Source organism: Ictidomys tridecemlineatus, unplaced genomic scaffold, assembly GCF_052094955.1.
Source record: "Ictidomys tridecemlineatus isolate mIctTri1 unplaced genomic scaffold, mIctTri1.hap1 Scaffold_1280, whole genome shotgun sequence".
NCBI classification, from domain to species: domain Eukaryota; kingdom Metazoa; phylum Chordata; class Mammalia; order Rodentia; family Sciuridae; genus Ictidomys; species Ictidomys tridecemlineatus.
This window is the reverse complement of record NW_027521155.1, coordinates 6267-34085: the sequence shown is the minus strand read 5'-3', so window position 1 is coordinate 34085 and position 27819 is coordinate 6267. Positions and strand designations below refer to the sequence as shown.

The 27819-nt window shown below is 39.8% G+C and overlaps 1 long non-coding RNA gene across 1 annotated transcript; it reads left to right on the top strand.

The window, feature by feature from the left end:
• The first annotated feature begins 850 nt into the window (after nucleotides 1-850).
• Nucleotides 851-25938, top strand: LOC144372550 (uncharacterized). Its single transcript, XR_013432527.1, has 5 exons — nucleotides 851-1068; nucleotides 21069-21191; nucleotides 22943-23065; nucleotides 23881-23997; nucleotides 24132-25938. It is a non-coding gene; the product is annotated as an uncharacterized LOC144372550 (long non-coding RNA).
• Nucleotides 25939-27819: the final 1881 nt, after the last annotated feature.

Below are 27819 nucleotides of genomic sequence, written 5' to 3'. Positions count from 1 at the left end.
ACTCCCCTGGATCTTCCATGAGACTCCGGACTCTGCTCCTACCTCTCCCCACTCCTGGGCAGCTTGGGGAGAAGTTTCCTGGAGGGAAGGTACCGGACCGATCGGGTGTCCAAGGAGACTCAGGTGTGTCCTTTTGCATGGCTCTTGCTAGCCCTGGGGGCTCTCCCACTCCTCGGGAGCCTACTCTGGGCGAGATGGAGGGAGGGTTAAGTAAGGGTTGGCGCCTGGGCCAAGAGGGTCAACCCTTTATGGAAAAGAAATGGTGAGCAATAGACGGTTGCGTCCTTGCCCCAAACAGAAGCGATTGCAGGTCCCTCTGCCCTAACCTGGGTAGAGACACCTCCTCTCTCAGCCCGGGAGGTGGCTGAGGCTGGATTTGGACTGGGTTCCTGGAATCCTCCAGCTCCCCCTTACTACCTCTGATCACGGATAGGTTGACACTCAGTCTCCCTCCACCCCCAGTGTCCATCCCACCCTCTGGAGAGGATTCCATACCCTCCCGTAGATTCCGCCCTCTCTAGGCGGGGGATCAGTCTTGGCCTCTGTCCCCCTGGCCATCTCTCGGCCGTGACGCTCTCCACCTGCCCCCCACTCCTTCTCTTGCTCCTATTCTCAGGAGAGGATTCTAGCTAGATACGTATAGGGGTCCATAAATGCCCGCAGCCTGGAATAGGGATCTAGGGATATGGGTTAGGAGGGTGGGTTGAGAAAACCAGGAGGCGCAGGCGCTACACCTCCCCCAGACCCATGTGGGGGCGAGAGGGCAGGCCAGGGGGTCTGGTTGCCATGGCTCCCTGGTAGCCGAGCCTGGGGAGCTAGAGATGCCAGTCACGGATGATCCCTTTTTCCTCTTTGTGCCTCGCTCTCCCTCTCCCTCTTTCTCTCTGAGTGTGCGTGGGGAGGGAGCAGGCAGAAAGTGATTAATTTGGAGAGCAGGGATTGGAGCCTAGAGGCAGGAAACACCGGCCTCTCCATTCCCACTCTGGCTCTCAGTGATCTGCCCTTGCCCAGCCAGGAGCAGGGCTGAGGAATTCCTGCAAAAACCCGTGGGAAGAGAAGCAGCGGCAGGTACCCAAATCCCCCGGGTGTAGGGTGGGTGGTCTGGCTGTGGGCAGAGGAGGCGGGCAGGTGTGCAGTGGAAGGTGCGTGCTGCGGCGCTAGGCGCTTCTGCGGGGAGCCAGCCACTGGCTCAGCCCCTGGAGAAGGGCGCTGGGGATTCATCTGTGCGGGCAGGAGGGATCCCCAGCCCCCAGGACCCGTAGGTAGCAGCTGGAACCGGCACGTGCGCGGTGGCGCGCTCCCGCGGACGGGGGTTGAGCGTGCGTGAGGGGCTGGGCAACCTGTAAAGCACCTAGGCTCACCTAAGGTCCAGTTCCCCGGGCGGACCACGTGGGTTCTCATCCATCTCCCATCCTCCGAGTGTTTGGGAAGAGCTATTTAACTCTCCTGTACCTCTGTTTCCCCTTCTGAACAATAGGGATGGCTTTGTACGTTCCACATTGGGCTGTTCCAAGACTGGGTAAGAAATCACCCCAGAGGACAGTGCAAACCCGATTGTGATGCACATCACAGACACTCAAAAGTTAGCTGTGGTTCTGAACATTTACTGGTGATACCCATCAAGTTAATTACACATGGCTGGTATATTCTTATTTCTCTGCACCTTCCTTGTAGGCAAAATGCTGTGTTTTTCTGGTTTTCAGGAATAATCTCAATTGCTATTAATATTTACAGGCCATCCTAACTCTTATAAACCTTTTGGTTTGGTTTTTCAGTTTATTGCTTTGACAGAAATTAAAAAGCCATTTGAGGAAATTTTGGTGACAAGAAAATGAATTTATTCTGCATTTTTTTTCTCGTGTGTGTGTGTGTGTGTGTGTGTGTGTGTGTGTGTGTAAGATTCTGTGTTTCCTCTTCGACCTGCTGATGTTGTGGTTGGATTTGTGTTAATTTCAGTCTCTTGGTGATGGACTGCCCTGTGGCTTTTATAAATTTAACTGGGTTCTAAAATCTAGTGCACATATCCTGGCTTTCCGTGTTGTGGCCTCAAGTAGATATTCCTGCAGTAACTGACAGGGTGTGGAGGATGTACAGGCTCCTGAATATTGTCATCGAATAAATGGAGACAAATAGTTATTACCAGGCAGGTGTGAATATTGACTATGGCAGTTCATTAAAGTCTCTTTCAGGATAGGTTTGTAAAGACTTCAATGAAGAAGCGCAGGACCATGATGATTAATATGTATTTCCCAGGTTGCCCTCTGTTGCATCTAGATGCGGGGACCCTTCCTTTAAATAAAAGCCATCCATGTTCATTGCTACCTCATGCTCACAGAGACGTACCATCTTACCTGGTGACAAACTGTTTGCACATCTGATGGGAACTGATACTACAAATGATATACTTATTACATTTAAGTTTTTAAAAAATGAACTGGTTTTAAATGAATTTTAAAAAAGAGAACATTTGCTTACTAAAATATAGGCTGGTGGTGTTAGACTTGAAGCCATTAAGCCAGATAGTTAATTAACCATCACCAAATAACCTCTGTGAAAGAGACCTCACTTAGAAAAAAATATTTACTGGATAGAAAAAATTTTACAGTTACTTCTGAAATCTTTGAAGATAGGACATTATTTGACCTAAAATTGCTTTGTTGAAATAATTTAGCCTGGATCTCTTTTATGCAGAATTAAATAAGGGAAATTTTCAAGACTGATGTACAATTCTAATAGGTTTTTTTTTTTTTTTAAGGTGGGGAGGTTTCTGGAGGTTTAACCCAGAGACACTTTACCACTGACCTACATCCCCAGCCCTTTTAAAAAATATATTTATTTATTTATTGAGTCAGGGCCTCACTGAGTTGCTTAGGGCTCTGCTAAGTTGCTGAGGCTGACCTAGAACTTGCGATCCTCCTGCCTCAGCCTCCCGGGCTGAGGGTATTACAGGCATGTGCCACCACACCCAGCCAATTCTAGTAGTTTTTAACTAGGAGAATTAAGTAATAAGGAAAAGTAACACCATCAGATTCGAAGGGATGATTGTCAGAGATAAGGTGAGTTCCTATTCAGATAGTAGAGGATTGCTTCAAGTTTGCCATCGGCTACACGCTCATCTTCACAGTGAATCTGTCATCTTTAAAAGGTACCTTGAGGAATTAGTGTGACCGCTTGTCTGAGATTCATGTGATCATTTACATATTGCTTCCCAGGAGCTTTGGCATTAAATGTTCCATTTATTGGAAATTATTAAGTCTAGTATATTTTAGAAACAAAAATTTAGCTTTTCACCATTTTGTATTTTTCTTAAAAAAACCCAAGCAGTGGTGCACTTGGAAATCTTAAGTGAGGCTAAAGACAAAGGGCAGCATCGGACAAACAGGACTTAGAGGAAGATGTTGAGCTGTGAATTTGGGGAGCTAATTAGCATACAGAGGTATAATAAAGAGGATCAACTTCTCTCTACACCAAGGCTGTTCTCAGTGATGAACTGTATTATCTGATTCAATCACTGTTCATTGTTTTATTTTTTTCAGAGCAAGTCTGAGAATACTATATTTTCAATTATGAACATTTTGATTACAGCTTCATTCTAACTAATTCACTCTGAACAGAACGCAATTATTATGGTGATTTACATACAATATGCTAAGTTAACACAGCTAATGAGTGAAAGCATGATATTCTTTCTATTCATTCCTGGAAAAATATTGTGCTAAGTATTCTTTGAAAGAAAAGATTACATTATTTAGCAGCATTTTATGTCTACCTACAAGTAGGTTCGGCATTGGGCCATTTTTCTCTATTATTAAAGTGAAATCTCTCACATTTTGGTGATCATGTGTCTCTCTCCCCTCCCCCTTGGGAGGGATGGGAAACAATTCTCAATTTAATTAGATATGGTGCTTTCTCCTTTCTGTATGTCTTTATTGGAGGAAAGATTCTGTTATTTTCTAATTTTGGAGGATGGTTAACACCTTAAACATTACTAATTACTGCAGTTTATTTTATGTGTGTTGCAATAGTGCAGTTAGTTAATTATAGCCTTCTCATTAGCACCATGAAGAGAATAATGAATTAACACATTCCTTTGATCCAAGGGACATCTAAGTTTATCTTCTGAGAATAAAAGTGTTATTGTGTTACCAAAGAAAGTCACTATAATTTTCCCAAGAAACAACTTGGTTGGAATTCTCCAGCACTGGTTTGGGAAGCCTGATGAATGAAGGGGATTGATCACAAACAAGAGAGTAGAGCACCGGTTGCCAGGCAACCCAACATTATTCTGCAATTTCTTCTGGTGTATTTATCCAGTAAACTAGAAAATTCTGTTTTGTTAACGAATGTTTTTAGTCAGTGCACAAATAGACCATAACTAATTGAGATTTTATGTATTGTGGATTAAAAACTGAGCCTTTTTAACTTCCCATTGTGTTTAGATAATAAAAATACAAAGAGGCATATTCTGTATTCATCTTGAAAAATTTTCTGTAAACAGTGTCAATTTTTTTTTCATGTAATCCATTCCTGCCCCCGAGAGTACAACTTGGATATCTCTTTGAGAGTGTATTAGGAGCATTTGCCTGTGTTTATAAAAATAATTTCAGTAAGAATCAAAGCTAGAGTCCAAGGGGAGATGGATTCACACTCATAGTTTGCCACACTTTGGTAAATTCGGGGTGCATGTGAATATTCAGTTCAAATGATGTTGCCAGATAATGACAGCAATAATAAACACCAAGTTTGGTAAATGTATATGTGTATTCTCTGTGCTTTGAGCAGAGTGTCTTCCTGGTGGTCTTAGCACATTATCCCTAGTAATATTTGGGTGCATGTTATTTGCTCTGTCATTGCAGAAGTAGACATTCCCCAGAGCTCTGCCTTAAATCCAGGGACAGCAGTCAGACCACTTTCATATACAGTCTATGAATTTTAGTGTGCAACACAATTTTGTTCTCAGATCATAGACTCTTGGAGGGCACACATTGTTCTATTTTATGGGTCTCATAAACCCTTACAGTGTCTGGCACAGTGGGATGCCACTGGTATGATGGTTAAATGCACTGACCGTATAGTTAGGCTTCCAAGACTCAGTGCCCATGTTTGTGGACTTGTAGATATGTGGCCATGACTGTCATGTTGACCGCAGACTGATTTCTTTCATGGAAACAGTAATAGCATCCATACCTAGCTCATGTGTTGTTCTCATGAGCATTGTATGGGGCAATCTGTGCAGACAGCTTAGTAGCACTTACTAAGTGCTCAATAAATTCTGGATTTTTATTATAATCACAATTACCTTTTCCTACCTTCCCAGTGCATGGAGTGTGCTTGTGCATCACTGTGTGTGCATAAATAAATATGAGTTGTGATCAACCCTACCACCAAATGGAATACTGTTGCTTCCTGCTAATGTGCATAGATGAATACTGATTGTTTCGCATGTCAGAAAGATTGTGTGAGCAGGAATTCTGGAGCTTGTCTGAAACTTAATTCACCTAGAGAGGTTTAGCAACCCAGACCAGTTCATTTAGAGGCATCTGGACTTTTAAAGCTTTTATTGAGACTTTTACCATTCAGCCAAGAAGGACAAGACCTGCCTCTTATTTGGGTGTCTCTTCCATGAGATCCTGTGGGCCTAAGGCATTAACTCATGGTTACCTGGAATTTAGCTGGAAAAGAAAAGTATAGGAAAACCTCTGAGTCTCACAACTAATTTTTTGGGGGGGCTTAAGTAGTACTTTATTCTCTGATGATCTCAAAAGTTCTTTCATTTCCTGTGTGTAGTTTCATTTTTCCAACCAGACATCTCTGTGAAGATGGTAGGGAAAAAAAAGACATTAAACTGATTTTGCAGATGTGTAATGTGTAAGCCATGTTGAAATTGAATGATTTCACTAGATTCATATTAGAACAGGCCCAGCTACCCACATTCCTATAACTTTGGACTCATGAATGTTTCTGTTTTACCCAGAGATTTCCAATAAGGGAGGGAGAGTGGGGTTGTTTTGGAGTTCATTGTGTAAGCAAAAGGTGCATAGGTGAGAATTTCAATGTCTTTGTTATATTGGTGTAGGGTAAAGAAACACCTTTTTTTTCTTTCTTTTTTCTTTTTCCTGAAGGAAAGGAACTGTGTTCCAAACCAATGTCCCTTGGACTGAGCTCAAATTGATTATATACTTGGTTGATGCAAAGAATGTTTGAGAAAAAAAATTTGGCCAACGTGTAAAAAAACAGAAGATCCTGATAAGTCACATTTCTGGCTTATCTTGAGCCCTCAAACGTCTGCAGCTCCACCTGAGAGTGTCCAGGTGGAGTGAGCCATTGGTCAGAAGTGAGTGGCATGTCCCTTTGGTGGCCTGGAAGAGCTCACAGTGTGCATCCTCTCTGGGTCAAACCTTGCCTTCGGGTGCCTTCTCTTTCGTCCTTACTGGTGCGTGGGTCATCGTCCAACAGGTCAGTTTTAGGGAGTTTTAAGAAGGGAGCCACTTCTTTTTTAGCAAGGCAAACCAACATGGATTTCGAAGACAGCCTTGGAGCCTCCTCCTCGCCCTTCATCCTAAGGGACAGTGGGAGGTGGAGGTGAGAGCTGCTGCTCTGGGGAAGGGCTGCCAGGCAGGTCCTATGGCTTTTGAAAGAGGAGCAGTGCTCCCGCCTGATCACCAGACAAAGCCACCTTCCTGCCCCAGGACGGCTGCTTCTCCTTCAGGATGGCTTAGAAAGCCTATTAGTGGGCGAGAGAATGTGGCTTCAGTGGTCCGCAAGGTCAGTTCTCCCTGAGCCCAGCAGCGTGGAATCTGGAAGTTTCAGGAAGCAGACCCTGCACACCACAAAGGCTTCCAATATGGAATGGAAGTAAGGAAGGGCAGAGCTCAAGTTACCCAAAACTGTGCAAAAGAGAGAGTCACTATGTTTTCATTCAGGGTCTTCTTGACCCCCCCTTTCCTTTGTCCTTCCTTCCTTTCTTTTCCTTTCTTCCCTTTCGTTGTCCCCCGAATGGGTATGCTCATGAACAGAGGTGGGTTTTAGCTGTAGCCCCCCCACACACACACCAATTTTCAAAGCAGATTGCCCATCCCTTTACTCTGTGTTCCAAGATGAGAGGCAATTCACCAGAGAAGCCTGGAAAAAGGCAGCTTCTATGGTAACAGGTTTGCATTTGGAGCAGACGTTCCTCCCTCACAAAAACCTTTCTCTGTAAGGGGCCAGTGATTCTCATGCAAGGGATTGCAGGTGTCTTGCCTGGGAAGGGAACGCTCAGATGACAGCCTGGCAGGGGAATGTCACAGTGACCTGTGTATTTGGATCTCTGGAGGGGGTGGGGGAGGGTTCCTCTTCTTTAACATATTTGTGCAAGGGAAAAGGATGAGAAAATAGGTCAGGGAAGCCCTTTTAGAATACTGAAGTGAGGAATGTATGTTTCCAAAGGCAAGGGGATATATTCCCCCACATGATAGGACAGGAGTGGCAGTTTCCGATGATCTGATGCTATTAGGGTTTATTATGAATACAGTTTGTCATTGTGTGGAAGACCTTTGCTGTAGAATGTAAAGAGATATCATCTCATTGTAGGATGTCTTACATATTGATGCATTCAAATGAAATAAATCATTTCATGTGAAAAAAAAAGGTTTAAGAGAAGATAAATATTTTCAAAGACTCTAACACTGGAGGCTGCATTTCTATTACCCATGGATATATCTTTTATTTTTAGTTGATTAAAAAAAAGAAATGACAGCAGAATGCATTACAATTCTTATTACACATTCGCAGCACAATTTTTCATATCTCTGGTTGTATATAAAGTATGTTGACGCCAATTCGTGTCTTCATACATGTACTTTGGATGATGATGTCCATCACATTCTGCCATATTTCTGATGAAACCCAGAGTATCACTTAGCATGATTCAAGCACTTGATGCTTCCCAGAGAACTGCCTCACATCATCCCAATTGACTTTTACAGCAGTGTGGTGAGTGAAAGTCTTGCAATCCCATTTTATAGATGGAGAAACTGACCCAAGGTCAGACCCCTGGACACGCAGTAGTGAGTAGCAGAATTACTGCTCAGGTATCTGACAGTGAATCTTTTTTTTTTTTTTTTGCTGTTTTTCAAAGAAAATCCAGAGTTACTCTGTATCAAACCAAGGGCTGTAATGAGTCTGGGGAATATTGAGAATGTCAGCAGTCATTTTTCTGCTTTTTAACAAAGCGTCTTTATTGCTATGACACTCTTTATTTATTTGTTTATTTGTTTGTTTTGGTGCACATGGGTTCTATGATACATTGAAAAGGACTAGTCCTTGGGGTTTTCATTAAATAACTACATTGTGTTAGTGATGGGACTAACACTGTGAAGGTGCATGTTTTCAAAAGCCACCGTTTCTCATTTTTCAAGTGTGACCAGCTGCTTTGCAATCTCCATATCAGCGACTGGGAGAAGGTACCCTCATCATCATGTCCATTGTAAGCTGGGAGGTGCCCATGTGCAAGGGCCCTTGTCCAAGCTTACACAGCATGGCTTGTGAGTGACAGAGGTGGGGCTCAGGCTCAAAAGCAGGAGAGCCCCAGTCCTGGCTGTCACTGCCTCTCTGAGCCAGCTTTGAATCGGTCACACTCTTTCAACATCCTTTCTCCTCTCTCTTGGGTGTTCATTACTTTCTTTCTAATTTTTTATTCTTTTTAGTCATACATGACAGTAGAATGTATTTTGACATAACAGGCATATATGAAGTGTAGCTTCCCATTGTCAGTCTTTCTTTTGGTTCTGGGGATTGAACTCAGGGGCACCTGACCACTGAGCCACATCCCCAGCTCTATTCAATGTTTTATTTAAAGACAGGGTCTCCCTGAGTTGCTTAGTGCCTTGCTAAGCTGGGTTTGAACTCACGATCCTCCTGCCTCAGTCTTCGGTGCCACTGGGATCCCAGGCATGCGCCATGGTGCCTGGATAACTTTTCATTCTTGATCTGGAGTTACACTGGTTGTGTGTTCATATATGCACATAGGAAAGTTATATCTGATCCATTCTACTTTCTTTCCTATTCCCTTCCTCCCTTCCTTCCCTTCATTCCCCTTTGTCTTATCCAATGAACATCCATTCTTATCCCCCTGCCTTGCCTCTGCCTTATTGTGTGTAAGCTTCTGCTTGCTAGAGAGGACATTTGGCCTTTTTTAGGACTGGCTTATTTTACTTAACATGGTAGTCTGCAATTCCATCCATTTACCACAAAATGCCCTAATTTCTTTCTCTCTATTCCATTGTGTATATTTACCACATTTTCTGTATCCATTCATCTGTCGAGGGCCACAAAGGCTGGTACCACAGTTTAGCTATTGTGAATTGAGCTGCTACAAACTTTGATGTGGCTATGTCACTGTAGTATGCTTTATTTTTTTTTTTAAAGTTTTGGGGTATAAATAGAGGAGTGGGATAACTGGGTCAAAGGGTAGTTCCATTCCAAGTTTTCTTAGGAATCTCCATACTGCTTTCCAGAGTGCTTGCATCAATTTGCTGTCCCACCAGCAATATATGAGTGTACCCCACCCCTCATCCTCACCAACATTTATTGTTACTTGTATTCTTGATAATTGCGATTCTGACTGGAGTGAGATGAAATATCAGTGTAGTTTTAATTTGCATTTCTCTCATATATTTGTTGACCAATCATATTTCTTCTTTGGTGAAGTGTCTGTTTAGTTCTTTTGTTGGGCATTCATTTTTGAAATATGCAATGCATATCAATGTTCCAACTACCATCTTCTCCATGGACTAGCTCTCTTGCCTGTAGTTCGTGCACACTTAGCTGTCCTGTGTGCACTTATCCTAGGTAAACACGAGGAAAGTAGATATCAGGGAGACATTTGAAGGCATTGCATGATACTTTAATTCTATCCTAGGAATTGTGACATTTGAAATGAGGTTTTAATATCCTCAAAGCGATGGATTAATAGCCAAGTGTCTCTCATGTGGGAGACACATTGGCAGAGGGGGACATTTGTGTCCTCCCTGAAATCTTGTCATCTGAGCATCTGTTGCTCTGAATGTTCTTATTCCAGGCCCTGGGCACCAGTATATGTAAAAATCAACCTTTTTCTTCTCCAGAGCTTTTTGCTTGACATCATTGCCATTCCTGTTTTCTTGGCAAAAATGTTTCTGATGCTCTATAATATCAATATGCATAGAGTCCCCTCACATCTTCAATTTATATGTAACCAATTGAATTACATGGTTGGCATTTCTACAAAAAGGGAGTATCTGCTACTCGGGGTGAACACAGAAATAGTTGGCGTTGGCAGATGCCATATCCCAGCGCTGCTATTCTTGAAAATGACAGGACCATGATGATGACCCTTTCTTTATCATGAGGCTTAAGAGGAAGTACAATTCTTTTCCAGGTATAGTCAATGTATCTGGGAGTTTTGAGTGAATTTTGATTTTTTTAGTCTGGAAACCAATATTAATTAATTATGCATGATATAAAAAGCATTCCCAACCTCTGAGTGACTCCAAAAGGCTCTTTTTTGTACCATACACAGCGACATGTTTGCTTCCTCTTTGGATGAGATAGGAGATGCCATTTTCTTGGATTATATTTGGGGGAGTTTGGGGATAGGGCTTTTGTTTGATCCCTATCTGTTTTCCTGGAGTAGAGAGCTCTTGACTTCACAAATGCACATATATTTTTGTGAGTGTATGTGTGTGTATGTTGTGAAGGACTTTCTAAATTTGTTCTGTAAGTGCTTCTGGAGACAATAGAGAATTCATTCATTAGATGAAAATGTAAAAGATGTGAAGAATATTGAATGCATTGCCCAGTGGTATGAATCTGAAGCATTGACCACAAGAATAGTCAAACAGACACATGAAAATAATAATTTTAGCATGTATAGCCTGCAGCTGCAAGGATAATGGACTATTTGGAGTTATTTGTTATTGTTCACTGATAAAAGACATACTATTTTCAGTAAAGATCTGAGCTAATGGATAAAAATAGAAAGCCCAAATAAAAATGTTTAAATTTGACTTTGATTCCATTTCACACTGTGACACACCCTCTGGAAATTCTCAGAGGAGCTGGATTTCAGAGGGTCTCCACAGTCTTGTCTTTTCTATGCATACCAGTTTCTGCATGTAATTGATTTGGTCTGAATAGATTTTGAGCCCAATTGATTTGCTTGGAGTGATACGAAGGGACCAGCCCTGAGCAATTTAGGTGTAACTTGTGTGTGCTTCTGGGAGCACAAATTCAAATAAATTGAGTCTGACCTTAACCACTGTCCACACAAAAAGTGGGCTGGCTCTCATCAGAGTGAGTGCCCATTTATTTTTGTACAAAAATTGATATGAGTTGTTTAAATTTGAAATTGACCCCTGCACACAAAACCTGCTGAAAAAAAAAAAGAAACAACTCTCTTCTATTTTCCTGTTACTCTGGCTGTAAACCAAGGATGGGAACATTGGTGGTAACGGCCTTACCGGTGGCAGAGGCAGGATTAATGAGCTAATATTTGTGAAGTGCTCTGAAGATAAAGATGCCAGCTATTATTATTACTAATAAACCATTTTTTTTCTGTTGTAAATTTGGACAGCAGCCATTAAAAACCCATTACTGTATTTAACAGTAAAACAATCTGCTATAGCCTGGTATTTACTGCCTCAATTAAGCATGCACTTCACTTCCGTGGTCCCTCCAAAAATCAGAGCTGGTGGGGACAGGCAGAAAGGTGGGTGGCATCCCTTCCAAGTGCGTTTGGAGTGTGAGCTGGGTCTCTTGATTGTCTCTGAAGGGAGCTAGGTGTTCTCTGCAAGGGGAGACTAGTTTGGCTGTACTTCCGACTCTGTGGTTTCTGAGTGGAATGGTCTACTAGCTTTATTCAACCAGGTTTCATTATAGTGTATAACCTTTGAAGGTGGCATCGCATTATTGCATTATCTTTTTGGTTGTTTGATGGTGGAAGCAGGAATGAAATGGATTCATTTGGGTGGTTGCATATGGATTTGTTCTGGGGTAAGGAATGGATGTACGTCATTCTCTATTCACTTGTAAAACCAGAGGAGAAAACTGAAATAATTATATATCTAACTCCAGTCTACCAAAATATTAAAGAAATTAAAATTGGAGGCTTGAATTACATAGACCGATTTTTATTAGCAAATGATAGTAATTAGCATATAGTGTCAATCCCTTCGATGTTAATTTATTTTGATCCAGGTAGACGCCCTCAAATACAGGATGATACAGGGTCCTGTGAATATTTCACACATGTTGCCAAAATAATGATCGTGTTCCTCCGAAGCTATTTTACTGCAGCAAATAAATATAGAAAAGATGAGATAAATCAGTGACAACAGTAATGACCGGTCCCCAGGTTAAGTCCTCAGCCAGCATCTAGAATTTGAAGCAAAGAGGCATCTCGTTGCCACCTGGATCTCTGCACAAATTCCCTGAAGCACAAACATTTCATTTATGGAAACATCTTCCTCGGTCAATCCCTGCTTAATCTTTACTTAGAAACATTCTCACAAACACAATTGTCTTTTATTTTTGTGGAAGACAGAGCTGGAGGTGAAAGCCGAGGAGAGGACTTATTACTGATTCCTTCACAGGCCAAAGAAGTCACCGCCAATGTGTTCTCATCAGAGAAGAGGGATTAAAAAGACAAGGAAAAGACAACTCAGAAATTGGAAAGACTTTATGAGTAGCCCCGAATCATGTACAAATGATAAAATTGTTTGAAATAAAAGAAAATTTGGTATACCACTAGATATTCCAGGAGTAGAGATCATTTATCTAAAAATTGTGTGGAAAACCCACTTGCCTAGGGATCGAGTGGTTGAACTAGGTTAAATGCAAATCACCATCAAAGCACTGAACCTTATTAGGGTCTGTAAACAAGTCAGGATGGCGCCTGGCATTTTGCCAGAGGGAGTGGTTTGTGAAGTAACACCAACAAGCCATTAAGTGTAGAGATTCCTTATTGGTTGACTGCTGTATCTAGTTTATGTTAATTAAGATAAGCTGTGTGGAATGTATATATACCCCTCCTGTCCTACAATAAACGGCTCCCACTCCTGCTGTATCAATGCACGCAAGTTGCTCGTCACCCCCCGGTTATTTTGCTGCAGCCAGACTGCAACAGAACCTTTCTCAGATTTTAGAATCAACACATTAATAACTAGCCAAGGCAGCTGCTGCCATTTACAATAGAGTTTTTGGACTTCCCAGTGGAGGTATCCCAGAGGAGGACTTTTTATTACTGTCACTTGGGGCTCTGTCAATACTGCACCCATGTGTTAACTTTCAAAGGTGAGCTCAGGCTATCTTCATCATTCGTTTCGATGAATTTTGTTTGGGGAATTCACCAGATGGCTTAAAACCATTCATAGGTCCAGTAGATACATATTTTGCATGTATGATCCTTGGGGTTATCGGTAAGGAATTAAACCAGCTTCTTGTTACTGCGAAGAAAAAAATACCTGAAAACTTATGTGTAGCTAAGAGGGCAAATGATAAGAAATCATTCTGAAATGTGACCTTGTGACAGTTTATGTAAAATGCAAAGGGATATGGTTTCATTTATCTATGGATACATCCACAAAATAACCCACGGGCTCAACAGTCGCTCCAAACAACACTGCTTTGTGGAAAAAGATGACTCTTTAGGTCAGGAGTTCAGACAGGGCTCAACTGGGTGACTTCTTCTGTCCCACCTGATAAGAGTGAGAGTCCTAGGGTTTGATCAGTGGATGGCTGGTGGCCCCATGCTGGTTTCACCTCTGGCACTGTGGGACCAAAGGCAGAGCCCTGAGAGATCCTTTTTTCCAAGTAACCTAAGGTTCTCACTGGTCTTCCTGGTGAGGTTGCTGAACTCTTTGCTTGATGACTCTTGTCCCCAAGAATCAAACCTGGATGTTTGACTGTCGTCTTAAAGCCTAGTCCTGGGGAAGCTCACATGAAAGGGGGTCACTCAGCTGTCACCCTGCTGGAGGAATCGTGTAGATGGGGTAGAAAGACAAGGAAAGAGTAAGGAGTAAGTGGACAGAAGTATCAAATCCCTGCTACAGTTTGAATAAGTATCCCCCAGAGGGCCGTGTGTCCAGGGGGTGGCACTATTGGGAGGTATAAAGAGGGGCCTTAGAAAGAGGGATCTTGGAGGAGGACATTAAGTCTTTGAGATTGTGCCTTTGAAGGAGGATACTAGAACCCTCTGCCCCTCCTCTTTCTCTCTTTTTTTTTCCTTCCTGGCCAGGAGAAGTTTTGCCTCATGTTTTTACCATGACATGCTGCCTCCATAGAGGCCTGAAGCCATGACAGAGCCAGTCATGAACTGGAGCCACTGAAGCCATGAGCCAAAATAAACTTCATCTTTTATAAGTTGATTATCTCAGGTGTTTTGTTATAGCAACAAAATGCTAACTCATACACCCTCTGTGATCAATATTTACTGAATTATTGAGTACAAAGGAAAACAAAAAGACATTGCAAGGAAAGCCCTCTTTTGCTGCCTTTAATCCCCCACTTTCTAAATATCTTATGCTTATTTGATCTTGAAAAGGAAGAGTGACAGGAGAGTGAATTTTGAATTGGGAAGCCTTAGATGCTCCTGTTTTATTTTTATTTTATTTTATTTTTTTCAGTTTTTGGTGTGTGTGGGGGGGCGCTAAGAATTAAACCCATGAAACCATGCACTTTACCACTGAGCTACACCACCAGCCTCCATGAGGTGCCCATGATTTTGTACAGAAAGAGATACTGGATGTGAGAAGAGAGAAAAGAGGCCTTGCCGTGGCTGGGAATGCTCTAGAGCATGGTTCTTAGTTGGAGGGGCAGGTCTGGTGCTATTTGCTCTGACCCCTTTGGGTATATCCATTGCTTGGAAGAGGCTTGGGCTCCTGAGAGCTAGCAAGACCTTTGCAGGGTCAGAAGAGCCACCCATGCTAAAGCCCACACATGGGGACCAAGGGAGTAACTGCTTAGATGGCTTGGGGAAGAAGGCTTGAGGAGGGGAGGTCACAGTGTCTGCATTCCCTGCTCTTCATCCACCATGGCCACAAATGAAAAAGGAAGCAGTTTTTGCCCTGGGTGAGGACATCACCCTGAGCTACACTGCGTTCCACCTGAGCTCTCAAAGCATCCTGTAGTGGAGAGGGGATAGTGGGTGGTGAGAGCCACATTATCCTTCCATCTCCCTGTTGTGTTGGAGAGTGTAGAAAAGAAGCCTGTCCAGAGTATAAAGCAGGGAGCTTTCCTGGACTCTTCCTCTCCAACTGTTCTTGGATTAGAGATGAGCTGCTGGCCTTTCTGACACCTGTCCTCCCATTGTCCCTGATTCTCTGTTTCTCAAATCTTGCCATCCACATTCTTCTAGGGCATCCTCTTTCTCACAGTGCTTATAATCCGAGAAAGCTATCATTCCTACGTCTCTGAAACTTTATTACACCTCCCGAAGAACACACACAGATGTCCCCCTGCAGTGGTGCCAGAAGCACTTATAGAAGATGGCAATATTTTTCCATATTAAAAATCCTACTTCAAGAGTCGAATGCAATATATGTAACCCTAAAATGTCATGCGACAGTGAATTTAATTCTGTATCAATAAATCTATAGATTGCTTTGGAATGAAAGTGACCACCTGTGAACATCATTGAATGAGATATCTGTAACAGCTAGCTATTTAAGCAAGGTAGCATCAGTCCTGCTCAGGAGTTTCCATGGTGTTAATACAACTAATACAACTAATAGGTATAACAGCAAAGCTGGAACCCAGGTTATCTGATTTTTAAATTTTTTTGTCAGAGTTTTTAAATTTTACTATTTTTGTCTTTTTTAATTTTTTATTTATATATGACAGCAGAATGAACTACAATTCTTATTACATATATAGAGCATAATTTTTCATATCTCTGGTTATATACAAAGTATATTCACATCAATTCGTTTCCTCAAACCTGTACTTCAGATAATGATGATCATCACATTCCACCATCATTTATAACCCCAAGCCCCCACTTCCCCTCCAACCCCTCTGTCTTATCTAGAGTTTGTCTATTCCTCCCATGCTCCCTTTCCCAACCCCACTATGAGTCAGCCACCTTATATCAGAAAAAAACATTCATCATTTTTTTTGGGGGGGGGCATTGGCTAACTTCACTTAGCACTATCCTCTCTAACTCTATCCATTTACCTGCAAATGCCATGATTTTATTCTCTTCTATTGCTGAGTAATATTCCATTGTGTAGATATGCCACTTTTTTTATCCATTCATTCACTGAAGGGCATCTAGGTTGGTTCCACAGTTTAGCTATTGTGAATTATGCTATGTCAGAAGTTATTTTAATGATAAATCTTCCAGCACCTGATAGAAGGTTGCCTTATTCAGGAAATGCAACTTTTCTGAACAGGTTTCATTTTTAGATGATATAATCTCAAGTCAAATAAATGTTAAATTCTGCTTTCTTCAATTTCAGAAAAAAAGAAATGCAAGAAATGGCAGAGGTGGGTGGCAAGAATGACCTGTGAAGGGCGTGGGGTAGGAAGAGGAGTGGAAATAAAGCCAGAGACTTTCCACTGAACAGAATGGGCGGGGCTTGTAATGGCTAATTTGAATTGTCAACTTGATTGCATTAAGAGATACCCAGGAAGAAGAGGCTTCTGGGTGCATCAGTGAGGGTGTGTCTAGGAATGATTGGCATGTGGGATAGCCAACTGGAATGAAGACCCTCCCTAAGTATGGGCAGCACCATCCAACCCATGGGAGGTTTGAATGGAATAAAAACTGAAAGAATAAGGAAGCAGCACCAGATGCAGGCTGCATTCTTCTTGAAGGGATTCTTGATTGCTGCTGCAATCCCCTGAGGATATCAGACTCTCACTTCTTCACTCTTCCAAAGTGGACTCTGCCAGTGATTCTCCAGAAGCCTTTGGTCTTGGGCTAGGGTAGCACCATTGATCCCTCTTGTTCTGGGGCTTCAGCCTCTTGGACTGAGCAGCTGCTGGTTCCTCCAGCTCTGCAGCCTGCAGATGGCCACTGGGGACTCTCCAGCTTCTGGTCACTTAAGCCAACCTAATAAGTCCCCTTTCTATAATCATACCTCCTGTTGATTTGGTCTCTCTAGAGGACCTTGTCTAACACAGGGCTCCTGGATTAGAAGCAACCTCAATTTCTCCATAGTTTTCCTTTGATAAAAAGGAAAGTGTATTTTTACTCTAGCAGACATTACCTTTTGTGTGGTCTAGCTTTTAGCAATTTGCGATGTCTGTTCTCTCTGTCCCTTCATGACTTTTAAAGCGCCACAAAACCTACTTCAGCTTTCTCCTTGAACACACCGAGATTCATTTCTTCACCTGCCATTCTGGAAAATTCCTTCTTCATTCTTCAAATCATGGCACCACGCAACCCTCACTGGGTTTCTGCTTTTTATAGCCTGTCTTCTCCACCAAGGCCTGAATGTCACTGTTACAATCCCCTTTCTCGCTTGTCACTTTGGCTGGGATGTCACTGATTTCCTGTCTCTGCCTAGCTTTCTCTGGCTCTGCGGGCCAAGTCGCTGTCATGCCTGGCTTCCACATTCAGTGGGATTCGCACTTCATTATTCTCCTCTCTGCCCCCTGGACCCTTAGAAACTCTCTGTTCCCAGCCCCCTGCTTCTGTCCTCTCATGCAGATTTCCTGCTGTCCTTTCTCCCCAAATTGCAAGAATCTGTGGTCCTCTAGGCCCACATTCTCCTCTATTCCACGTCTTTGCCACCGGTGCCAACTCTTGGCGCCACCTGCTATCATTCACTTGGATTTCTAACTGGCTTGTTAAGCAGAAAAACTCATTGACTTAAAATGCAAGCTTCATTTTGTTACTGTAAATGGAGCAGCAGTGTCAAAGGTAAAGGATGGAAAGGTATTGTAAACATTCAGATGGTAAAAGGGGCCCGGGGTCATTAACTCCTTGCTAGGAACACTTGACTGCTGTAGATGCCAGCCCTGAGCCCTACTCTGTCTTTACAAAGTGAGGTAATTGTAGAGTTGAAGTGCTGGTATTGATGTATTGGAATCTGCCTGAGAATTTCAGTATTCTCTCATCAGAGAATGAAAAGAGATTTCATAGGGAATGCCAGTCCCCTGGCTCACTTGCATCCTGCCCAGAGCCCATCCTGAGGTCATTTCAGGGCAGCTGGTCCTGCTCACAGAGATGTGACCTGGAAGGAGGGCAAATCACTTACAAGAAATATTGATCAAGCCTGGTGCAGTGGCACATGCATGTAATCCCAGTGGCTCAGGAGGCTGAGGCAGGAGGATTTCAAGTTCAAAGCCAGCCTTAGTAAATTATTGAGGCCCTAAGCAACTCAGTGAGACCCAGCCTCTAAATAGAATATAAGAAAATATGGGCTGGGGATGTGGCTCAGTGATTAAGCACCCCTGGGTTCAATCCCTGGTATAAAAAAAAAGAAAGAAAGTAAGAAAAATTCACCACTCTGCTCTGCACCCCATTTTCCTGCCTTTACCCCTCTATATTGAATCATTAAATGAAAACCTGTGATGTTCCTGCTGTATGAAAATCACTGGGATGAGTAGATAAACTCAGTTGGCCTGAAGATACTAAAAGTCAGTGCTTAATATATGTTCAGAAAAATATCACCAGTATGAACGTTTATGCATTTTCTGGGTTCAGCACCCCAAATGTTATGCATCTCCAGCGTAGTGAAAGAGCTGGGAAATGAACTCCAGTATAACCCAAAACAGGGGGTGACAAATACCATAGGGAGGTCTAGCTGAAATGTTATGGTGGTCGGACTAGAGAAGGGTTCTGTCTGTCAAAGAGGAGTCCACTATGATGAGGAGCAAAGGAAGAGGAATTCCATGGTGATGACCCTCTCCCTGAAGCAAAAGAAGTGTCCAAGCCCTATTTAGTGAACACTTAGTTTTCAGCAGTATTTATCCCAGTGTGATCTGGTGCTATTTGAGAAAACCTGATGTGATGAAATGTGGTTTAAAGTTCATTCAATCAAGAGCCCTCCCCCCCTCTCTCTTTCTTTGTGCCCGGGATTTAACTCAGGGGCACTCAACCACTGAGCCATCTCCCCAGCCCTATTTTGTATTTTATTTTTAGAGACAGGGTCTCACTGAGTTGTTTGGTGCCTTGCTTTTGCTGAGGCTGGCTTTGAACTTGTGATGGTACTGCCTCAGACTTCTGATTCACTGGGATTACAGGTGTGCACCCCCAAGCCCAGTTAAAGCCCTCTTTCTCATTTAGAGTCAGGGTGGAGAAAGCAGGATGTAGGTGGGAGAAGGTGTGAGATGGGTCCCTTCAGGGCATCTGTCTGAGGGTCTTCTTCATACTTGCTTGGTTGGTCGAGGAGAGGTTGGGGTGTCTATCTCTACACATCTTAGAGATGTTTGGCTCCCATGATGACTTAAATGCTTCCCAATTCTAAGATGACCAAAGAGTCAGCTGCTCATGGCACAAAATGCAGCACCTGCTTTATTTTTTTAGATGGGTTAAGTTCACCTCTGCATTAGGAGGTCTAGCTAACTCTATGCTATCTAGTTTCCTCTGAGGCCTGGATCTCAGAGCTGGAAAAGGCGATTTCTGTGGTTATTCTTCATATGTATTTCACATGTGCAATGCAAAATAATAATAATACCAAGGACCTCAGTTATTAGGGTCTCAGTATGAAATGTCAAGGACACTAACTCTCCTTTATATCTGTACCCTCTTTCTACCTTTTCCAAGTGAAATTATTTTGCACCATTTTCTGAGAGGCTTGGATGGTATGTGCTACGTTATTATTTCCTTATTGATATTGGAATCGTTTTCTAATGATTAATAACTGGGAAATGATTAGTAATGAGCTAGAGTCTTTTTTAGACATTGCATTTTAATACAATTTACAACTATAAGCCATTGGCTTCTTTTAAACAGTTACAAACATGAATATCAGTGTCGATTAGGAATGGGTTTCTTAACTTCGGACAGCTCTTAAATGACATATCCATTTGTAAGAGTGCTGTGGCTTTCTCATTTATACCTAGAAATACAGAAAATCTAACTTATTCAAAGTTTATTAGATGAAGTACTTGTGTTTTTGAAGTTTTAAAAGCAGTAGCTACAGTGATGTGAAATATTCTAACTACACCTACTAGAATGACTCCTTACAAAGATTAATTATGTGCAGCTAATAAGAAAACAGTAACAAGGTGGAATTTAGAAACTAAAGAATTGAGAATTTAAACACATGGTGCAGGGAATGTTCATGCACACACATATAGCTGCCTTTTTTGTTGTTGTTGTTGAAAATCCACATTAGAGCACTTGTGTTGAATTATGTCTCTTAGGCCATGCTTTATCATAAGGCTTTCATCAACAAAGTGAAAATCTCTTAAAATTGTCATGGATTTACTGTATGTTTATTAGTATCCCAAGTGGCATCTCTTTCTTGACCACATGCTAGGTGATTAATTATACAATGATTCTGTGCATTAAGGCATCTCTCTCAAAAGCTTTTCAGCTTTTGAACAAATGAATGTTGCTGTCTCTTAAAGGATTCAAGGATGACATTGACTTCTGAGTTTGCCATTTTATGAGTAACTAAAGAGAAGAATGTATTGATCAACTCTGATATTAAATGTCTCAGACTTTAGAACAGTATAACAAGTATTTTAAAAGCTTTTCTCGTCTTTGTTCTACCACTTCATATTAAGATGCTGAGTATAATATAGAAGTACATATGGAATATAAATATTATGTGAGCATATTATACAATTATGTATAATTGGGCTTCCTCAAGTAATCTTTTTAACATACTTTTATTATACATACAATATACTATTATTATAGAAATGATTATTTCTGCTTAAAGGTGATTTATGGTTGGGAAATGCAGATATATTATGTGTAAAATTAAATATTTTTCTAAAAAAGTATAACATCAGATGTTCATGAATTTCGGAAATAAAAATACATAATGCCTAGCTAGTTCCTAAGAGGTAGGCTATATCTTCTGTTTGTCAAAGTATTTACTCTGAATTGTTGGTGGAGCTAACTTTTACTGAGGTTTCTCTGTTGCCAGGTACTTTATTACCAAGGTTGCCATCAGAACCGGGAATGACATTACTCACTATCAGGATTGAGAAAATTGGTCTGAAAGACACTGGACAGTGCATCGATCCCTATATTACAGTTAGTATAAAGGGTAAATAACTGGCAAATTGCATTATGTTTTTTCTCATATGGGACAAAGTTTTTGACAGGGGATGGTCTTGTATATGTGACAACTTACTTTAATGCATTCTATAATGAGGCAAAATCCTAGAAGAGATCATAACAGAACATAGTTCGAAAGACTTACAAAAAATATTTCCTACTTATACACTCACTTTTGCTTTTGAGTTTGTATAGATTTTTGCTCTTCAGATTCCATCTAATGTGCAGACTAAACATACACATTGTCCTTAACAGCAGCTACAGTCTTCAGGATATAGATTAACAATAGCACCCCTCACCTTCTCCTATCCAGTCTATATTCATTTCTCTCCACAAAGCCCCATTTCCTATTTTCCCATCTCTCCTGCTTCAGCCCCTTCTTCTTCCTGTGCTACTGAGGTATCTACTTAGGTGAATCCTACAGAGGCAGATGAAAATCAGGGGACAGGGAAGTAGGGTGCAACCACAACATCCATGCCCTGAAAGCAATCCCGTGGGATGATGATGTGATTAAGGAATAAATTATACCATTTTACAGAAATAACTATAGTTAGTACAAACGGCTTATTTTAATCTGTAGTTTTGCACCAAAGGAACAGATCGGTGCTGAAATTAAATGGAGGAACTTTTATCAATTGCAGAAATAAAGTCAGATCCATGGGTTCATTAGTGCTAATTAAAAGAAAAATATGACCACAAAGAAAAACATTTATTTAAAGAACATAATCCACAGCACTAATACTGGTACACTTTTAAATTCCGAGGTTACCAGTTATCAAATATATAGTGTACCGGAAAATATTTACATTGTTTGATAGGCCATTTATAAAACTGCATACTCATTGAGAAAGTATACTTAAAACACAAAAATATTTAATGATGTTGTAAATGTTAAATTACCTTTGCATATGTTATACTGAAATATTTTTATGTAAATATTTTTTTAATTATTAAATGTACTAAATTGTTTTTTGAGCTTTTTGAGACACATAAATGAATAACACATAAACACTGAGGAGTTATTAAATGAGTCCATGTTGAATTTGACTAAACTGAGATTTTTAAACCCGGAAAATTAAAACTATATATAACGTGCCATCTGGTTGTTGTAAATTCAGGGTATGTTGTAAACAGTATAACCAGAATTTAGATAATATATATGAAAAATTATTCATTAACCAAAGGGTTTTTGTTGGCTGTTCTCATCCATTTTTGGTTCTTAACAGGGAAATTATGATAAGGTTAGGTTTAAAGGCTTTTCTAAATAAGTCATATACTTGATCAAAGTTAGAAATTGGTGGCAGAGCTCCATTGTGGCAAATTATATACTCCAGATTTTTTTTGGCATAGAAATATATAGTGGGATATTCCCTATGGAAAAAAAAAACATGTTTGTTCTTTTTACCACTTCACTATGAAGATCAAGTTTTGTCCACTTGGCCATGTAAAGGCTTCCTACCACTTCACTATGAAGATCAAGTTTTGTCCACTTGGGCCATGTAAAGGCTTCCTTGTCCCCTTCATGAGGTCTCCTATCCAGTCTATATTCATTTATCTCCACATACCCCATGAACTTTAACAACTCTCACATACTTGCTCACACCAAATAGGAATCTCTTAGCCTGAGAATCTCCTCTCAGCTCTTTCCATGCCTCTTTAGGAACTGTAACCTTTGCAGTTTCTATATTTTCCGTCTGTATATGTGAATGCTCATAAGCAGAAACTTAATTGTTTCTCCAGATCTGAATGACATAGATTTAACTCCTGTGCAAGATACTCCTGTGGCTTCAAGAAAAGAAGATACATATGTTCATTTTAATGTGGACATTGAGCTCCAGAAGCATATTGAAAAATTAACCAAAGGTTTGTAATTATCAGTTACTGACTTCTTAAGGACACAGTACTTATCTGGGTTTGTGTTCATAGTATACTTAACACAAGATCTTATGTCACATAGTTATGAATATTGACTTAAAGTCAAATCAAAATTTTTTTTAAAATATGAGAATTAGCAGTTGCATTATCTAGTTGTGTAATAAATGTGGTTAAATATTATTTGATAGGGAAGTTTTTCTCATAATACAGAGTTAAGGAAGCAGGTTCCCTAATAATTACCTTAAGTCCTTTTAGGAACCTAATGATTACTTTCTAACAGTTAAAGAATTATTTTTTTTTCTTTCAATAAGATGCATTGGGTAAAAAGATACTATAACTGGCAGTTAGTTTGTAAGAATATGGAAAGGACAATCTGGGCGTGGTTTCAGGAGGGAGAGAAATGATATAAGGTAGAATTTTTTTTAAAGGAACTCTTAAATTTCTATTCTATCTAATACAGGTGCTTATTGAAACCATTTCTATAGGTACTGCTGATACTTAAGTAACTTCTGTTTTTCTTGTGGTATTTAATATTTTATATTCTTTGGTAGTTTATGATTCTACCTGTGTACATAACTTACATTCTTGCTATACATTTTTGTTGTACTTTGTAGAATTAAATGATATGGAGAAATGTCACTCAGACATGCTAGTACCAGAGCTTGGAGTGACAGCCACAGTGAGTTATCAACAGTTGTGTCATCAGACTGTTTGACACATGTTACTTTGTAAAATCATAGGCTTCTGGTGACACATAAGAAATGTGTGGTCTCTGGCTTATGTTGTTTGTTTTAATTCCTTAGGTGCAGCTATCTTCTTTGAATTCAAACACTACAAGCCTAAAAAAGGTTTACCAGCATCAAGTGTTTTGCTTTCATGGAGATGGATGAGATTAAACCTGGGCCAACTGTAATAGAACTGTAAGTGATATACATATAGGATTCATACTGTTCTAATGGTTACTAGTTCATGTTTCTTCTTAGTCCCTCTTATCGAGAATGTAACATTGGAGTAGATCAATCATCAAAGTATTTTAAATCTATTGTGGTTACAGATACAAGAAACCCACTGACTTTAAAAGAAATTGCAGTTATTGACCAAGAAACCACTTTATCTTCATCTACATCAAACTTTGCACAAGGAATGATTCTGACATGAGTAATGTGGAATTTCTGTGAATTTTACCACTCAGTAGAAACCATCATAGCTCTGTGTAGCATATTCATCCTTCAGGAGGCAGGAAGTGAACCATATCTATAGGCCAGTGAGTCCATTGCAAAGCTGTACCACAGAACTAAAGTCCAGCACCTCATTGTTATGACTCCTTTAGATACAGATTTATTGTAGATTTTGAAACTTGTTTTTACTTTTCTATTAATTGTGCAATTAATAGTCTGTTTCCTAATTTACCACTGTTCCTACCCTGCTTCCTGGAACAATATTGCTGTGGTAGGTATGCTCATCTTCAAACTTAATACAGCAATAAGAATGTGCTAGAGTTTACACATTTGCTCACTTTTGCTCCAATATGGTCTTTTGATTTGAATTAACTTCAAACTTTTGAATTGAAGTGGGTAGGATAGTACTAGATTGCTTTGAAAGGAAATTGGATCAGTTATGGTCTGTCTTTTAGGCTGTTCCTTAGAGCTGGCCTAAATTCACCCTCATCTGATAGTTCTACTTAGAAATAGTGTGCCTTGATCAGATCAATATCTTATATGGGAGTGTTCCCCAGATTGTAGCTGTGATTTTTTTCCAGATGACCAGATTGTTTTTCTGAAAGTGAGCATATTTTTAGTCATGTTGATTAGTTGTTCTATATCACATTGCTATTGTTTCTACGGTTAAAATTAAATGATTCTAGGGTTAACATTAAAACTATCTCTCTCAGAATAATTACAAATTTTTGAGTGGGTTTACGTCGTCTAAATCATGTCATCTAAAAATAATTGAGTCAGATGCTAATGAGATACTGCAGGAACAACTGCTGTTTTTCTGACAACTGATTGTGAAACCTTAAAACCTGCATACCTTGTCTTTATAAAGTGATGAGTATGCAAAATTTGGAAAGATATTCTATTTTTTTAATATAGGTAGATACGACTGCCATTTATTTCCTATTTAGATATATTGACATTCATATGAAAATAAGCACGTCATTAGCCTATTATAATTTCACTATTTACATTACTTTTAACTTGATGAGACATAAATAAAACTGTCATAGTACACAAGGTGGATATTTGATACACAGAAAATAAAGATTTGTGAGGAGCTTTTTTGTGGGTTACATGTAGAACCCATGTATTTTAATATTCACTATTTTAAATGAACAATGCATGAAGGGAATGCAATACTTGACCTATTTTTAAACTAGTGTAAACCCTAATCATACCATCAATTTGCTTTTTAAAATGAATAACAGTTATTTTAGCCCTTGCACTTCAAGAGATCTAGTCTTTAATTTTTCAGTTGTCTGTTAGGTCAGTTTTGTTTACTAGATGAATGTTAATAAAACTATATGAGCCTGAAAGAATTCTCAACCAAATTTAGTCTTTTCTTTCATCTGGATTGGGTTAATTTCACAAGTGCAAAAATAGTTCAGTATACAGTAGTTCTAGGAAATGAAGAATTTGCATTAATAAAATGTTCACTCAACCGAAACTCTGAGTAGTCAAAATTTCCAGACTGTAAACTTCTCAAGAGAAGGGCCTCATCTTCTCCATGTCATGTAAACTTTCCAAGGTGCTTGGCAGCACTCTACTCTGTACCCTGTGGAGTGCTCAGTACCTTTTTGTTTGATGTTACTGATGTTTGATGTTGCTCCCTTAAAATCTACTATTAAAATGTAGCAAAACTGATACATTGTTCTTTCTGTTTTCTCATACTATAAAATATGTATATCAAAGTGATAATTTAAAAAAACAAACTTTTTTTGGTTGTAGATGGACACAGTACCTTTATATTTATATGTGGTGCTGAGGATCAAACCCAGTGCCTCACATGCAACCCCAGCCCCTCAAAGTGATAATTTATATGAAGAAATATTTAGCATCCTTCACATAAGAATGCTTTTTTTTAACCTCGATTTATTTATGTGGTGCTGAGGATTAAACCCAAGGCCTTGCCTGTGCTAGGCAAGTACTCTACCACTGAGCCACAACCCCAGCTGCCACCAAAGAATGGGGTTATATGGAAAAAAAGAGGATGCTTTATATGAATGTCTTTCATCAGCATTAAACAAACTTAAATTGAACATTGTCGTCAGCTTAGCTTTAATTCAGACCTGATTGACCAACCCCCCCCCCAAAAAAAAAGGTGATTTTATCTTGAAGCAGTTAACACAAAGCAATCTGTATCTCACAAATTAGTTGTTTAAATTTACTTTCTAGTGTGGGAGGGGATGAGTCACTGGACAATAATTACAACTATAGCAGTAATACTTTCAGGTTGAAACACTACTGCTTCACAAATTAAATGATTTTAGTAACTAAACTGAAACACAATTTGCTGGAGAGGACTTCTAAAACTTTTGAGATACAAAAGTATAATTGAATCAGGGGACAGTATTCTCTACACAACCTGTATATTGGCAGATACCTTGGGCTTTGCTACAGAAGTGGTACAATCAGATGGATGTAAGGAGAGGCAACTATAGGTGGGTTCAGAACTGCTCAGATAAACTACGTAGAATGCATTATAACTTACTAATAGAATAAATACAAAAAAGGCTTTAGAGGGAAAACTACTGTTGCTTTGAATAAAATAATAAATCTGCCTTTCCTTGAAAATCTATCTTCCTAGCTGACATCACCTTTATTTAAATGCTATTTTAAAATTAGAAGTTTTAGTAACTTCAGCATTGCCTTGTGTCATGTAGAGGTTGAAAGATACATTCAAAATTGGTGTTTGTGACTTAAATTTTATTTTACATGGTTAAAAATGGCATAAGCTATTATATGGTTTTCCTCTTACACACACAGCTGCTGCTTCTAATATTAAATGGAGGTTATGTAGATTGAATTCTTCCTAAAGGACTCAAATTCTTTTTATTCTGAGTTATCTTCAGTAGTTTAGAGATTTTGTTTCACACTGAAGCTTTTGCCCCTATTTTGAGAATACTTAGGGGACATAAAAAGAACAATGATATGTTATGTTCTAGGTTTTAACAATCCTATTACTTTCTAGAATTTAAAAGAATGGAAGAATATGGTCTAGCAGTAAAAAAAAGTACTAGGCTTTTATAATTTTATTTAAATCTTAAACCTCTTAAAATGTACTGTTAAAATTGCCGTAATTAATATTACAGTTCTGGAGAGCTAGTTCTTAGAAACATTGCTTTAAAGACAGTAGTTACAGATTCAGGATTTGCTTTAATTGATTTTTAAATAAAATATATTTGAGTATCTATCAAAAAAGAATTTAATTCAGCCCATATTTGCTGATTATAGACATTATAAGTTTATGAGTTTCATTCATTCTTAGAGGATTATACTTTTCTAATTTTTTTATCATATTCCTTGAAAATCAGTGGCAAGGTATGGGAAAGAGAAGAGTGTGTTGTGTACATTTTTAAAAAGAAATTTCCTTATTTTATAGACACAACATACCACCTTATATTTTACTGTTATAATGCAATAATGGCAAAAGCAGTAGAACTTCAGGTCAAACAACTCTTGCTACTAATGTAAACTCATTCTCAGAAAACCATTCTCACATAGACAGTGGTTAGAAAAAAGTAC